Here is a 15079-nt window from a genome sequence, read left to right as displayed (position 1 = left end):
ATGTGATTGTCTAGATGGCCTTTGGGGGCCCCTTTCCTTATCTATGGTCTTCTGATGGCCTTATGAGATCATCTAGATGTCCTTTGAGGGTACCTTTCCTTACCTATGGTTTTATGAGACCATCTAGATTGTCTTTGGAGGTCTCTTTGCTTAGCTATGGTCTTATGAGATTGTCAAAATCAGGGCCCCCCAAACTAAGGCCCATGGGCCGGATGCATCCCTCCAAGGTCATTGACCTGGCCTCTGTCCTAAACTTTAGACTTCGGGTTGACCTAAGTCTGACATGACTTGAAGGCACACAACAACAACAATCCTAATTTGGGACTATTTCATCATTGTCCGGCCCCCCAGCAGTCTGAGGGACCGTAAATCGGCCCTCTACTTAAAAAGTTTGAGGACCCCTGCTCTAACAGAATGAAACTGGTCTTGAACCAATTGCATGTTGGCATCCCAGAATAGCATTGCATGGAACAGAGTCGTTGTGATTGGGAAGCCATTAACAAATGCAGTGACTTCATTCCGTTCATCAGTGTTTCAAACTTGCCAAGACCATTAAACTTTTATCAACAAAGTCATGCACATCGTGAGCATGGTTCTTCTCATTTCTCTGCCTCATCTCATGAATCAAAGCAGAAATCACCCTTCTCCTTCCTTAAGGGTAAATGATAATCATATTTTGATGCTTTTACGGTTACTGTAGGGCACCCGGAAAACTTTGTCATTGGGTGGTACATACATAATGTTAATAAACAAACACTTGACGGCAAAGCACTCATTTACAGCCAATCTGGGGACTGCGCGAGCCACCAAGGCAGACGGTGCACAGCTGCATTCTGCTATAGCAAGACAACATAGAGAGCCCCGATTTTATATCACTGTCACTCTCTTTCTGCAGCCACCAGCTGCTTGGGCATTTGTTCCTCTCCCCGATTGACAAGTCTCCAAGCAGTGGGAGAGCAGCCATCAGGAAGGTCAGAAGAAGCAATGGCTTGGCCAAGTGTAAATGAGTTGGCAGTGGGCTTTTTTTATTTTAATCTGGTGCTTGGAAGAACGGCAAGCCACTCAGTCTTGGCTCATTGATGTGGCACACAAACGGTGCCACGTCAAGGTCCCGAGGCTTCGTCGGAATGAGAGGAACTGACAGGGGAGGCGGATGGAGGGAAGGCTTGCCGTATGAGGGACGTCACATTAAGAGGCCGAAAAGGAACTTAATAATGAAATACGTTGCTTATTCGGGTGTTACACAGCCATTGGGATCCCTGCTGTTCTCAAGGACAGAAGCTCCTTGGGAGAGAGATGGAGTGGCACCTTTTTTAAGGGAGAAGAACAATTCATGTTTTAGTGTCCACATAGTTAGATGGCTTTTGATGGGGAGTGCCCTGGTTTCCATTGCAGCTGGCCCCGTGATATTAAGATTGGGTGCCTGGAGTATATTTACTAGACAGGTGACAGTATAAATAATAATAATAATAATAATAATAATAATAATAATAATACAGGTGGTCCCGGTGGTGATGGGCACACTGGGTGCCGTGCCAAAAGATCTCAGCCGGCATTTGGAAACAATAGACATTGACAAAATCACCATCTGCCAACTGCAAAAGGCCACCCTACTGGGACCCTACTGGGCCACCCTACACGCATCATCCGAAAATACATCACACAGTCCTAGACACTTGGGAAGTGTTCGACTTGTGGTTTTGTGAAACGAAATCCAGCATATCTATCTTGTTTGCTGTGGCATACAATAATAATAATAATAATAATAATCCGAATCCAGACTGACAAAGTTCCGGAACACAACACACCAGACATCACAGTTGTGGAAAAGAAAAAGGTTTGGATCAAAGCACAGCAGACAAAAAAACCAGTACAAGAAAACCGCACTACAAACTAGAGCTGAAGCTGGCACAACAAAACATTGCATGGAAAGTTCCTTGACAAAATTGAAGGAAAAGCTGACAAGGAGAAGACCTGGCTCTGGCTCGCGAATGGGACCCTGAAGAAGGAAGGAGACAGAAGGCCTGATCCTTGCTGCCCAGGAGCAAGCCATTAGAACAAAGGCGATTAAGGCCAAGATCAAAAAATCAGCTGATGACCCAAAATGCAGACTGTGCAAGGAAGCCGACGAAACCATTGATCATATCCTCAGCTGCTGTAAGAAAATCGCACAGACAGACTACAAACAGAGGCACAACTATGTGGCCCAAATGATTCATTGGAACTTATGCCTCAAGTACCACCTCCTAGGAGTAAAAAACTGGTGGGATCACAAACCTGCAAAAGTATTGGAAAATGAGCACACAAAGATACTGTGGGACTTCCGAATCCAGACTGACAAAGTTCTGGAACACAACACACCAGACATCACAGTTGTGGAAAAGAAAAAGGTTTGGATGTTGCCATCCCAGGTGACAGTCGCATTGACGAAAAACAACAGGAAAAACTCAGCCGCTGTCAGGACCTCAAGATTGAACTTCAAAGACTCTGGCAGAAATCAGTGCAGGTGGTCCCGGTGGTGATGGGCACATTGGGTGCCGTGCCAAAAGATCTCAGCCGGAATTTGGAAACAATAGACATTGATAAAATTACGACCTGCCAACTACAAAAGGCCACCCTACTGGGATCTGCGCGCATCATCCGAAAATATATCACACAGTCCTAGACACTTGGGAAGTGTTCGACTTGTGATTTTGTGATACGAAATCCAGCAGGTCTATCTTGTTTGCTGTGTCATACAATAATAATAATAATAATAATAATAATAATAATAATAATAATAATAATAATAATAATAACTTTATTTATTTATATACCACCCTATCTCCTCTCCTCAGGGTGGTTTCCAACATAATATGCATATACGTATATGCTTCCTCACATATGTGATTGTAAACTTTTGCCTGTTGTTTCATGGATATATGCCAGTCATGGTGCATAGTAAGCTCCACAAGTGTAAGCATTTCAAATGTGTGTAAATCTTGCTGTTAGTCTCAACTAAAGTATCAGCTGGATTTACCTATATGTTGACCCACCAGCCAACATTTGATTCAATGGATTTACTTCAGTTGGAACTAACCAGCAGGATTCCAACCATTGAGTTGCACATTCTTGGACAGTTCATAATTATTTATCAATTACTTTAGTGTACAACTGGATGCACTGGGATAACAAAAATAGATGCTGTGTGTTTCCTATGGCACAAGAAATACACACATGGGCAGATACATGTTGATATAATGAAATGGAAGCATCATATAGGATACTAGCTGTGCCCAGCCACGCGTTGCTGTGGTGTTATGGGAAATAAAATATCTTATATTATCTGCTTAGAACTGGCTTATATGAGGCCCCTTCTACACAGCTGTATAAAATGCACTCTGAAGTGGATTATATGGCAGTGTGGAGTCAAGATAATCCAGTTCAAAGAAGATAATATAAGATTATAAATGGGTGATATAGCTGTGTGGAAGAGCCTTGAGTCTGCACTGCCATCTAATCCAGTTAAAATCAGATAATTTGTATTTTATAGGCATGTGGAAGAGGCCTAAGTGAGGCCTAACTCTGCCTGTCCCCTGGGCTGAGTGGGTTGCTAGGAGACCAAGTGGGCGGAGCGTAGCCTTCTAACTGGCAGCAATTGGATAAAAACAATTATTCCTCTCCCTCTAATTAGGACTTTATTTTTCTTTTCTTTTTGTTGTATGAACGTAGAGGCATGGGTGAGGGGTTGTGCTGCCAAGTTTAGTGTTTCTGGGATGTGTAGTTTTGTTGTTTTGTCCTAGGCCGAAATTTCATTACCTTTATATATATATATAGATTGGTATTGTTGTCTCTTCATTCTCTCTTCTTTTTCTTTATTGTTGTCTCTATCTACATTATAAGCCCTAGGACAGGAACTGTGATGTGTTTTATTCATCTGTAAATCACTCTAGGAGTCTTTCTGGTTGAACAATGGGATATAAATGAGTCTTCAGTATAAATTAGTAACCAATCAATAAATCAATTGTATATATAACAACCACCTGGTTCAGGGCCAGCTTGCCACTCAATTGGGAGCAGCAAAGGGATAAATAAAAACTACCTTCCTTGCCTACATCTCACAGGCATCTGAATGGCTCCTTTAAAATAAAACTGAGCCTCTTCAGTCCTGGAGCAAAAGCCTCCCAAGAATATATTGAATAGATACATAAAGGAGCCTAGGACAACACCAAGAGACAATGCACTATTTGAAATCATATTAAATTCTTATGAAAGAAGGAGCGTCATCATAGAGTCACAACAGCTCTCATGTCAATAGCTCAATCCATTCAACCATGATGACAGTCCAGTTGAGTCTGTAACTTCTTTTAGCTCAGGTTTGCTGGAGGACGGAGGCTTTGTAATAAACTTTCTCACTATAGTGTCTATGGAGCTCTGGCTCACTGGAGCCTGCAATGAACTCAATATCTGAAAGCTCATAACACACACACACACATACACACTGAATAACCTTATTTTAGCTATTGACAAATGAAACGGCCTCTTACTCGGAGAGTGAGGGACAGTTCAGACATCCCCCCTCCCCATTCCTCTATTTGCTAGACTCCACCATATGAGGAGAGACAAAATAACTGGAATACTTTATATATTTATTTATTTACAGTATTTATATCCTGCCCTTCTTTCTCACCCCGAAGGGGACTCAGGGAGGATTACAATGAACACATATATGGCAAACATTCAGTGCCAACAGACAAACAACATATATAGACAGACACAGAGGCATTTTAAACATTTTTTTCCAGCTTCACGATTCCGACCACAGGGGGAGCTGTTGCTTCACTGTCCACTAGTGGCTGTACTTCCTCATTCCTTTCCTTGTGTTTTGCTGGCAGTTTTATGATGTTGTAAATTAGTTAAATTAGCCTCCCGCATAAAGCGTACCTAAATTTCCCTAATTGACAGGTGCAACTGTCTTTCGGGGCTGCATAGGTCAATAGCAAGCTGGGCTATTTAATGGTCGGGGGCTTAACCTGACCCGGGCTTCGAACTCATGACCTCTCGGTCAGTAGTGATTTATTGCAGCTGGTTACTATCCAGCTGAGCCACAGCCCGGCCCTCACCAAAAATCATTGCCAGGGTTGATTTTGTGATAAGTACTACTTTTGGACCATGTAGATAGGCTCCAAGGGTTTCACTTAAAGATAGTGATCCAACATCTCTAAATAAATATCTGAAAAAATTTCCTGTAGAATAGTGGTTCTCAACCTGTGAGTTCCCAGATGTTTTGGCCTACAACTCCCAGAAATCCCAGTCAGTTTACCAGTTGTAAGGATTTCTGGGAGGTGAAGGTCAAAACATATATGGCAAGCAACGGTCTCCGGGCTCCTCTGCGGCTTGACCTTGACCCGATTATAAAAAGGGCTGAAAAACTCGGCTTATCTTCAAGTATAATCGGTAATTCCAAGCTTTTGTGGTGTTATATACCATTGGTACATCATTTTATACCGATTTTCTTTTAAGTCTGTTGAATGTGAATATTTTAATTTTGTATTCCACATTAGTCCCCATTCTTTTAGTTTAATTGATTTCCTGATGTTCGTGGCCCATTTTATCATACAGGTTGTTTTTTTTTACCAATTCTGTTTCAGTATTCCATTCTAGAAGTTTGTTATATAATCTTGTTATCAACTTCGACTCAACAATTAATTGAATAGCTCTTCTCTAGTTGGGATGAACCAATAGGATGCAAGTTTATGTTCCTCATTGATGGTGGCCTTTGAGTGGCAGATCTTTGGGCCTTGGGTGGCAGAATTAAATCTCCGCTGGACAATTAAATCTCAGTGTGTGTTAATTCTACTCTGGAATTTTCTTATCACGAGAGAGCCATTTAGTGCCTCCAGGATATTGGAAGACCCTTATTACGTTTTAATAAGCACTGGTTTCGCAAAGCCCAGGTGGAATTAATTATACTTTCTGATAGAATTCGACTTACTCCGTTAATTATTAATTAATACCAACCTATCTCTCTCGGTTAGCAATTATCTCCTCCTAATCACTTTCTCTCCGTATCACTCTGGTCAAGCGCCGTCGGGCAGTTGCCGAATAAAGCCCTGCTCTGCTCAGAGACATTAATACAAAGGTAATTATGCTTTTATTGCTTGTGTAATTTTGAATCACTTACATGATCATTAGATTTATTTCCCGTAGAAGGAAATGTAAATATGTTTTCACTTTGCAACTACTTCTTATTCTCCCCTTACCCCAATTCCCACCCACCCCTTTTCACTAACAGCCAGAGAATATTACACTTTCCAGTAAGATCAAAGAGAAAACTGGTATTTATAGATGAAAGGAATTTGCATATACAGGAATCAATACATTTGAATAGCGCATAATTTGCTGATTTAGAGCCATAGAATCATGGAAGGGACCTCAAGGCAAATGTAGTTCAACCCTCTACCATACAAGAATACACAACTAAAGCACGCCCAAAAGATAGTGATCCGACATCTCTAAACAAAGGAGAGTGTTTAAAGCAACCTGTTTCATTGTCAAACAGTATTATTTATTTATTTATTTACAGTATTTATATTCCACAATTCTCACCCCGAAGGGGACTCAGGGCGGATCACATTACACATATATGGCAAACATTCAATGCCAACAAACAAACAACATATATAGACAGACACAGAGGCATTTAAACATTTTTTTTCCAGCTTCATGATTCTGGCCACAGGGGGAGCTGTTGCTTCACTGTCCACTAGTGGTTGTACTTCCTCATTCCTTTCCTCGTGTTTTGCTGGCAGTTTTATGATATTGTAAATTAGTTAAATTAGCCTCCCGCATAAAGCGTACCTAAATTTCCCTAATTGACAGATGCAACTGTCTTTCGGGGCTGCATAGGTCAACAGCAAGCCAGGCTATTTAATGGTCGGGGGCTTAACCCGACCCGGGCTTTGAACTCATGACCTCTCGGTCAGTAGTAATTTATTGCAGCTGGTTACTAGCCAGCTGCGCCACAGCCCGGGAATATACAGTGGACTCCTGGGAATGACCAACACTAGGAAGTTCCTGGACCATTCTTGACCATTTGGGTCTTTTATTTACTCCTATGATTAAAAAGTTGCCAATAGTTTGACTTAGATGATTGTTGAAGAGTGAGGAAACAGCTGTTGAGAGTTGTGTCAGAGGAGTTGAATTAAACCAATAAATAATTTGCAGAATGTATTTTTTTTCTAAAGGACTTTGCATCTAAAAAGGAAAATGCAACTTAACTTGTGGCGAGGTGAGGGAAAAAGAAAAGAAAACATTGCGCTCTTGGGGCTTTTGTTTATGCATCTGTTGAATGTCTGGAATGAGATGTACCACAGGAGGCCATGGTGGGCTTAATTATTTTTCTGTTTGCAAAGCTATTTAAGATCCTAAGTGATCTGCAACATAGGAGCAGAAGGTATTACGGCAATATTAGAGCCAGTATTGCTATAGTGCCAGGTTTACAATATGGCATAGGTCTGCAGTGGTCAAATGTATGACAATTTAAGACCTCCAGATTAGAAAAAAAGCAGTTGTTAGTCTGTTTGTGCGACTTCAAGTCAGTTCTGGTTAATGGCAACCTTAAGGCCACATCATGGGCGGTGTCTTGAGAATATGTGATTCACCCAAAGTCATCCCGTGGGTTTCTGTGCTAGGAAACCCACTGGATGACTTTGCACAGAATCAAACCCTTGTTATTGATTCAGCTGTAAAAAAATATGTTTTGTTCCTTCTGAAGTCTCTCCTCCCTTTTCTGTTCCTTAGAATTTCTTTTCCAACAACAGGTGGGAGTAGTTGTGAAAGGGATTCGTATGGCTCTAAAGCTATAGCAACTGGAAGGTCCAGATACAAAGATCTCTGGGAGTTTGTAATGCCTCAGGGCTTCTGAGAACGTGGCCAACTACAGCCTCGGGTGCCAGCTTTTGTTCTGTTTTTTTTTTTTTTTTTTTGGACAGGCTCTCAAAGATATTTGTCAATTCCAAGTTCGGACTGGGGGAGTTTGTCTGTTGTTTACAAGCTTAATAGGTGCCTATCAATTAACTTGACATTTCTCAATCACCTTCATCTTCACTCTGATGCCATGATAAGCACATAAACCATTTTGCTGCCTCAGATGAAAGATATAATGGTCTCCCCCTCCTTCCATAGACACAAGGCAAGCAGAGTGACATCTGCAGCACTGAGGGAAAATATCCTTCAACATACCTTATGACGTCAGTGGTGTTACCATTTTTGTTATTGTTACTGTTTTTCTGGTATTCTAGTGAAATGTTTAGTCTATTGTGACTGTGTATTCATTCCGGCAAGCATTCCAGCAGTCAAGAGGTTAATTGCAGTGAGCCCTGATTGATGGATAGAAGGGCAAAGGACTAAGACTTCTGTGTGTGCTACGTGACAGGAAGATATATCATGGACTGTGGAATGCAGGGAGGAGCTTCGGTTCACTGATAATGGACTCTGTGAGAGAAGGAGAAACTCCATGATTTGATCTTGTGGAGGCAAGATGTGTCCAGACAGCTTTGGTTATTAGCATTGTAAATATTACTGTAAAATAAAGTCTTTAGTGCCGCTGGGTTCAGCAGATAAGATCGACTGTTGCTGTCGTTCTTTGTCGGTGCCACTTTCGCCATTGCAAAGTGGTCTGACGGATGAGCAGAAGGTGAGACCTGACTCATCAATCAGTCAGGAGCTGGTTACCTGACAAGTGGACAGGATGCATAAAATTCACACCTTTGTCTTCCTGTAGCTCATTGTTGCTTGCAGTATCTGCCAAATGGGACAACTGTTTTATTGTATGTAATAGAGCCAGCCCTGCCAATGCAGCATTTCTTGCCCATTTTTGCCTTCCTCAGCCCTCCTTGGACCATATGGGACAAGAAGTCTTCTTCACTAGTACTCTTCACTAGTAGCATGTTTGTTGGATAGTTATGGCAATGGGTGTATCTACACAGCCATGATAAAGTAGATTCACTTCTCATCCACTGCAAGGCGTTTGCACAGAATTTATTCCAGAGCTTCCAGATATCTCTGGTGGGATCTCAAAACTTTGTCGCGGATCTTTGGATTAGTGTCCACACCTTGAATTGATCCATTACTGCATTGCAGGCATTTCAATGCAACATCCTGGAAATGTGACATTGCCAGAGGACATCATAAAAGGTTTTTAGGAGTGTTCTTGGGCAATGTAAGTATAGTTTCTCGATTAAGAAAGGTATCAACCACTCTGACCCACCTGGAGGATGTGCCTGGAGTTTAATCAGGATGATGTCAAAATGGAACATGTCTAGAAGAAGCTGACCAAAACATCTTCAATTGAGAATAATTGAAGATGTTTCGTTTGTTTGCCTGGACAAAAGAAGAGGAGATACAATACCCAACTTTATCTATTTGAGGAATTATCATATGGAAGAAGGAGTGGTCTTGTTTACTTCTGTTCAATGTCTACCAATTGGCAGGAGGTTGGACTAGATGGACCCTATGGTCCCTTCCAAATCTATAATTCCAAGATGACATCCTTAAACACAAGAATTATATATTTCTGCAGAGGATAATGTGATTGCTTTATTAATCCTGTATCTGACACTTATTCTGCACTGAACAGCATAAAGAAGACTCTACTGATGTCAATGAGCAAACAGAGGAGGTAGCCAAGAGCCCTCTGGGCACTTGATGGGTTTCTGGTAGACATCCCAATGAAGAGAACTTGACAAAAGAGAAAGATTGCCTCCTTTTAAGCTGTAGAGCTTTTCATGAATGACTGCGATTCAACAGATGGCTTATAAGCCAAGTTCACGGTCTTCCATCATGTTGGCAATAGGCAGACATCTTCCAGCTTTGGGGTTGATGGGTGATCAAGCTAGCTGTGGGAGGTCAATGACAGCTTGTAGTTCCTCCCCCCCACCCCAACCTTGGAAGAGAAATGATTCTCCATTGCTGAAGCCATCTCCAGCTTCTTCTCATAATGAGGGCATTCCTCTCTGGCAGTTGTCTTTTGAAGTGGCTCATTATGCTGCATGGCTAATGGGCCAACACGCCTCGCTTGTGTATCGAGTGGTCCACGTGGAGCGTCCATGGAATTACAGTATAAAATGAAGTGCGGAGAATGATATAAAGATGAACGTTGGGGATAAAGTGCTGAGTGGTGATCTCAATTAAGCAGCCCAAAGATCTCCTAGGGGGATGAAAGGAGGGAAAAATCCATAGCTTGATCCATTTTAAATTGGAGAGGAGAAAGGAGGCAGTGGGAGTAAGAAACGGGCTATGGAAGCGTCCATATTCATTTCCTAATTTCCATGTTAAACTGAATGGATTTATTTTAGATGTGGGCATAGGACAGGAAGAAACTTTCCATTTTTTTCTCCTTGTTATGCACTGACCTATTTCTCCAGGCACCCCATCTTGCCCATTAAGCCCCTTCCCATTGTACCTGCTCCCTATCAAATTCTCAGAATGATCCATGGTACAGTACTTTTATTTTTCAATGATTGGTTTTTTGTTCGCCTACACTTGAAAATTACCTTGGACCGGCCCTGCATGTTTCCAATACTCTTCTGAGGCAGGAAGAAAGCCACTGTCCTGCCATTACTTTTCTTGTTATTGTATGCCATCTACACTAACTTACAGCAACCTTATCATAAGGTTTTCTTGGCAAGATTTATGTCAAGGAGAACCTCTGAGGATGCCTGCCATAGATGTGGGCGAAACGTCAGGAGAGAATACTTCTGGACTATGGCCATACAGCCCAGAAAACATACAACAACTCTGTGATCCCAGCCATGGAAGCCTTCACATAAACACATTGAGGTTTAATGCCTCCAATAAATTTGGAAAAAAAGACAGAATGCTGGTGTCTCTTAGCTTCATTCTCCTATCATTAATACCTCTCAACAGCCTTGTTTGCATCCTCTTAATAGGCAGCAGAGTGCATTAAGCCCTGAGGAACTGTGTGTTAATGTGTTAGGATGTGTACTATTGGGGAAAAAACCTACTGGTGATTTTGAGTTGTAATCCTGTCTTGAGGGCAGTATTCTGAGAATGATTTTCTGTGCCATGTTTTCACAGTCTGCAACGATTCAGATCTTTCTCTATCCCTCTCCGGTCCACTCACCCAATGACATCATTTCCAAAAAAGCAAGGCTTTTGCTTCCCTGGGCCAATGGGAATGTAGGAAGTTTGGTTTCTCTCTATTGCTCTCCAGGAGTCTTGCTTGACACCGCCAGATCAAAGGAAAGTGCCTTCTTTTTGATCGAGAGCTAAAAAGCCTCCCGCGGGCAGGATGCAACATGAAAAACAATGCTACCTATCAAAACAACCAAACTAAAAACAGGAGAGAATGATCTTTGAAGCAAAAGCGAGGAATGGAAAACCCATCAAGAGCCTAGTTGGAGGGAGGTGGAGAAAAAGACGTTGGATTTTATAACCTTCCTAAAGTAAGGGGAAAATGGGGCCAGTTGAACTTCCTTAGAGAATCGTTTGGTGGGCATTGACCTTGATTTTGGGAATTGTAGTTGCTGGAATTTATGGTTCACCTACAATCAAAGCGCATTCTGAACTCCACCAATGATGGCATTGAACCAAACTTGGCACACAGAACTCCCATGAGCAACAGAAAATACTGGAAAGGTTTGGTGGGCATTGACCTTGATTTTGGGAGTTGTAGTTCACCTACATCCAGAGAGCGCTGTGGACTCCAAACAGTGACAGATCTGGACCAAACTTGGCACAAATACTCACTATGCCCAAATGTGAACACTGGTGGATTTTGGGAAAATAGACCTTGACATTTTATTTATTTATTTATTTATTTATTTACTTACAACAATTATACCCCGCCCTTCTCACCCAAGGGGACTCAGGGCGGCTTACAAAAATTGGCAAAATTTAATGCCCAAAATGCAATCATAAAAACAAAACAATATAAACAGATCCATTAATAACATTGTTAAAATACATTATAAAAACCTTTAAAACGTATATATAATTAATTCCATTCGTCCGAGATCCTCATGCTTCATCCTTAAATCAGGCCATGTCAACTTTGACATTTGGGAGTTGTAGTTGCTGGGATTTACAGTTTACCTACAATCAAAGAAACCCACTAATTATAGGATTGGGAGAAACTTCCCACACAGAAAATACTGGAGGGATTTGGGATTTGGGTTCCTAAGACCAATAGAAATATGAGTTTTCTGATGGTTTTTGGTAATTTTTCTGAAACCCCACTCACGACCCTTCCAGGGGTTCTGATCCCCAGTTTGAGAAACATTGTGCTAGAAGATGACCAAGACAACATTTCAGGCTCTGTGTGTATCTTCCCTTGTTAAATTACTTCCAGTTGTTAGAAGTTGTCTTCTTAAATTTCTTTCCGTACTGCTGTTTTCGGGAACAGTTAAGCAAGTAAGTACAGGAAATCTCAACAGGAGAGTCGCATTCCCAGCAACAGAGCAACACGATTTGGCCAGTCCTGAGTGCTATGTTTCATTCACGTAAGGATCAAGGTCAAGCTGAGATTCAGTCCTTAAGCTACTACACGTGGCGGCCTGCCCAGCATTACTTCCACTGCTGGGGTCCTCCTAGCCAAGTATTTAAAAAGCACTCTTCCGTTCTGGCTCTCCATGACTGCTCCGGCTTGCCTAGGCAAGCAGATGCTAACAAACACCAAGGAGATTGAAGGCAGAGACTATGCAGCGTGCCCTCCGGCATACTTTGAAATGCATACAATTTGCAATTAATTAACCATGTTGTCATCTCTTTGGTGCCAGCATTTCCCTGCTCTGCCACAGGAGAGCACTCACTCAATGGTCTGAACTAAACCACCATTCTGCTATGTTTCTCATCTCCCAATGGAATAGACTTTCATTCCAACATCTCCAAGAGATGTTCCTTACATCTGGAATGTCAAGCCTGCTGGCTGTTCAATAAGGGAAAGAGACAGCAATCTGTTTAATTCACATTCTGAGATGAAAGTTCATACTTTCTGACCAATACACAATCCCAAATTTGGTGCAACATTTACCCTTCTCCAAACCATAGTGCCAGTCATAGAAGATGGACCTTGGCCATTGCATCCCCTCCGAAAGAGAACAACAGCCTAGTTACTTAGTTTTTAAAAGTTAGAGATTTCTCAAGCAGAGTAATTAAACAAGAAGGGCAGAAGTTGATCAACAATCAAGTCTTTCATGGCCGGGATCACAGGGTTGTTGTGTGTTTTCCGGGCTGTATGGCCATGTTCCAAAAGTATTCTCTCCTGACGTTTTGCCCACATCTGTGTCAGGCATCCTCAGAGGTTGTGAGGATGCCTCACAACCTCTGAGGATGCCTGCCATAGATGTGGGTGAAATGTCAGGAGAGAATGCTTCTGGAACATGGCCATACAGCCCGGAAAACACACAACAGCCCCAATCAACCATTTGTCTTCCCAACAGTCTAACATAAGCTGGTTGTAAGTAGTTGTAAGTTGTAGTGATGAGAGTGTGTTTGGAAAAAGAAATAAGCAGGAAGTCGCCATGAATGAATATTGTGACTAACCTCCTATAGAGTTTCAGGCCACCTATAGAGTTATGTGCAAGTTATGTACATAAACAAGCATGAAAGCTTCCAAATGCTTACAGTTTCCGTATTACTTTGCAAAATACATTTTAGACACTAAAAACGGTGTGAGTCCATCATGAATGGACTCACACAGTTTTTTTTAATGTCTTAAAAGCATTTTGGAAATGTTTACTTTTCACTAACATGCAATTTTGTTCTTCTGGACAGTTGCCTCCTGGAATAAAGTGGAGCTGACATCACCCATTGCTTCTTGCTCCAAGGTAGAGGAGTAACTTCTTTTCTTCAAACTATCTTAATTTCTATTATAAACCAGACCTCCTGTGTAAATCTATTCAGAGATAAAAGCCAACACTGCTAGGTCATCGGCAAACTGGCCTGGGTATATTGTGGGTAAATCGGTACAGTACCTACCATGACAAGTTTAATATATCTTCTGCTGCGGGGGAGAAAAACTCTTTCTTCTCATCTAATGGACTGTGGGGTCATTCATCATGTTTGTTATTTTTATATCAAGAGTTTCAGCCCCCCCCCCCCCAATCATTGCCTCCACTCCACTACCTTCTGTGACTCTGAAAATATTGCCAAATTATTACAAGAAAGGGAGCGAAAGATGAGAACCCGTTTCCATTTATATGGATATCTAAAAGCAAAAGGATGGAGTTGCTTAATCTTCATCTTTCTCTTTGTACTCTGAATCATGTGCATTTTGCACTGGAAGTTCTGGTTCTAAGTTCTACCTCAGAGGTCCTCAAACTTTTAAAGCAAAGGGCCGGTCTACAATCCTTCAGACTATGGAGGGGCCGAATTATCATCTGAAAAAAAAATACGAACAAATTCCTATGCACACTGCACATGTCTTATTTGCAAAACAACAACAACAATGAAAGAACAATACAATATTTAAAAATGAAAACAATCTTAACCAACATAAACCTATCAGGATTTCAATGGAAAGTGTGGGCCTGCTACTGGCCAATGAGATAGTCAAGTTAATTAGGATTGTTGTTGTTGTTGTTGTTGTTGTTGTGTGCCTTCAAGTCATTTCAGAATTTGGGTTAGCCTAAGTCTAAAATTAATTATTTATTTACTTACTACATTTATTTACTACATTTATATCCCACCCTTCTTATCCCGAAGGGGACTCAAAGCAGCTGTATGTACATACAATATATTATATTATTAGCATAGCACAATATTAGCATTATATATTACTATATTGAACTATACCACTATACTGTAATACTATATGTAATATATAACATATAATTAATATTATTATATGGTATTGTTATTAGTATTATATTGTATAACATTATAATATTTTTATCAATATTATATGTATATACTATATATTATATTATTAAAACTGATATAAAAATATATTAAAAAATGAGGGCGGGGGCCAGGTAAATGACCTTGGAGGGCCGCATCCGGCCCCCGGGCCTTAGTTTGGGGACCCCTGTTCTACCTACTTAGAATCCATTTGAGGAAAGGAAGGAATTGATCTATC

This window comes from Anolis carolinensis, unplaced genomic scaffold (assembly GCF_035594765.1).
Source record: "Anolis carolinensis isolate JA03-04 unplaced genomic scaffold, rAnoCar3.1.pri scaffold_10, whole genome shotgun sequence".
NCBI classification, from domain to species: domain Eukaryota; kingdom Metazoa; phylum Chordata; class Lepidosauria; order Squamata; family Dactyloidae; genus Anolis; species Anolis carolinensis.
Note: the sequence above shows the minus strand (reverse complement) of the source record.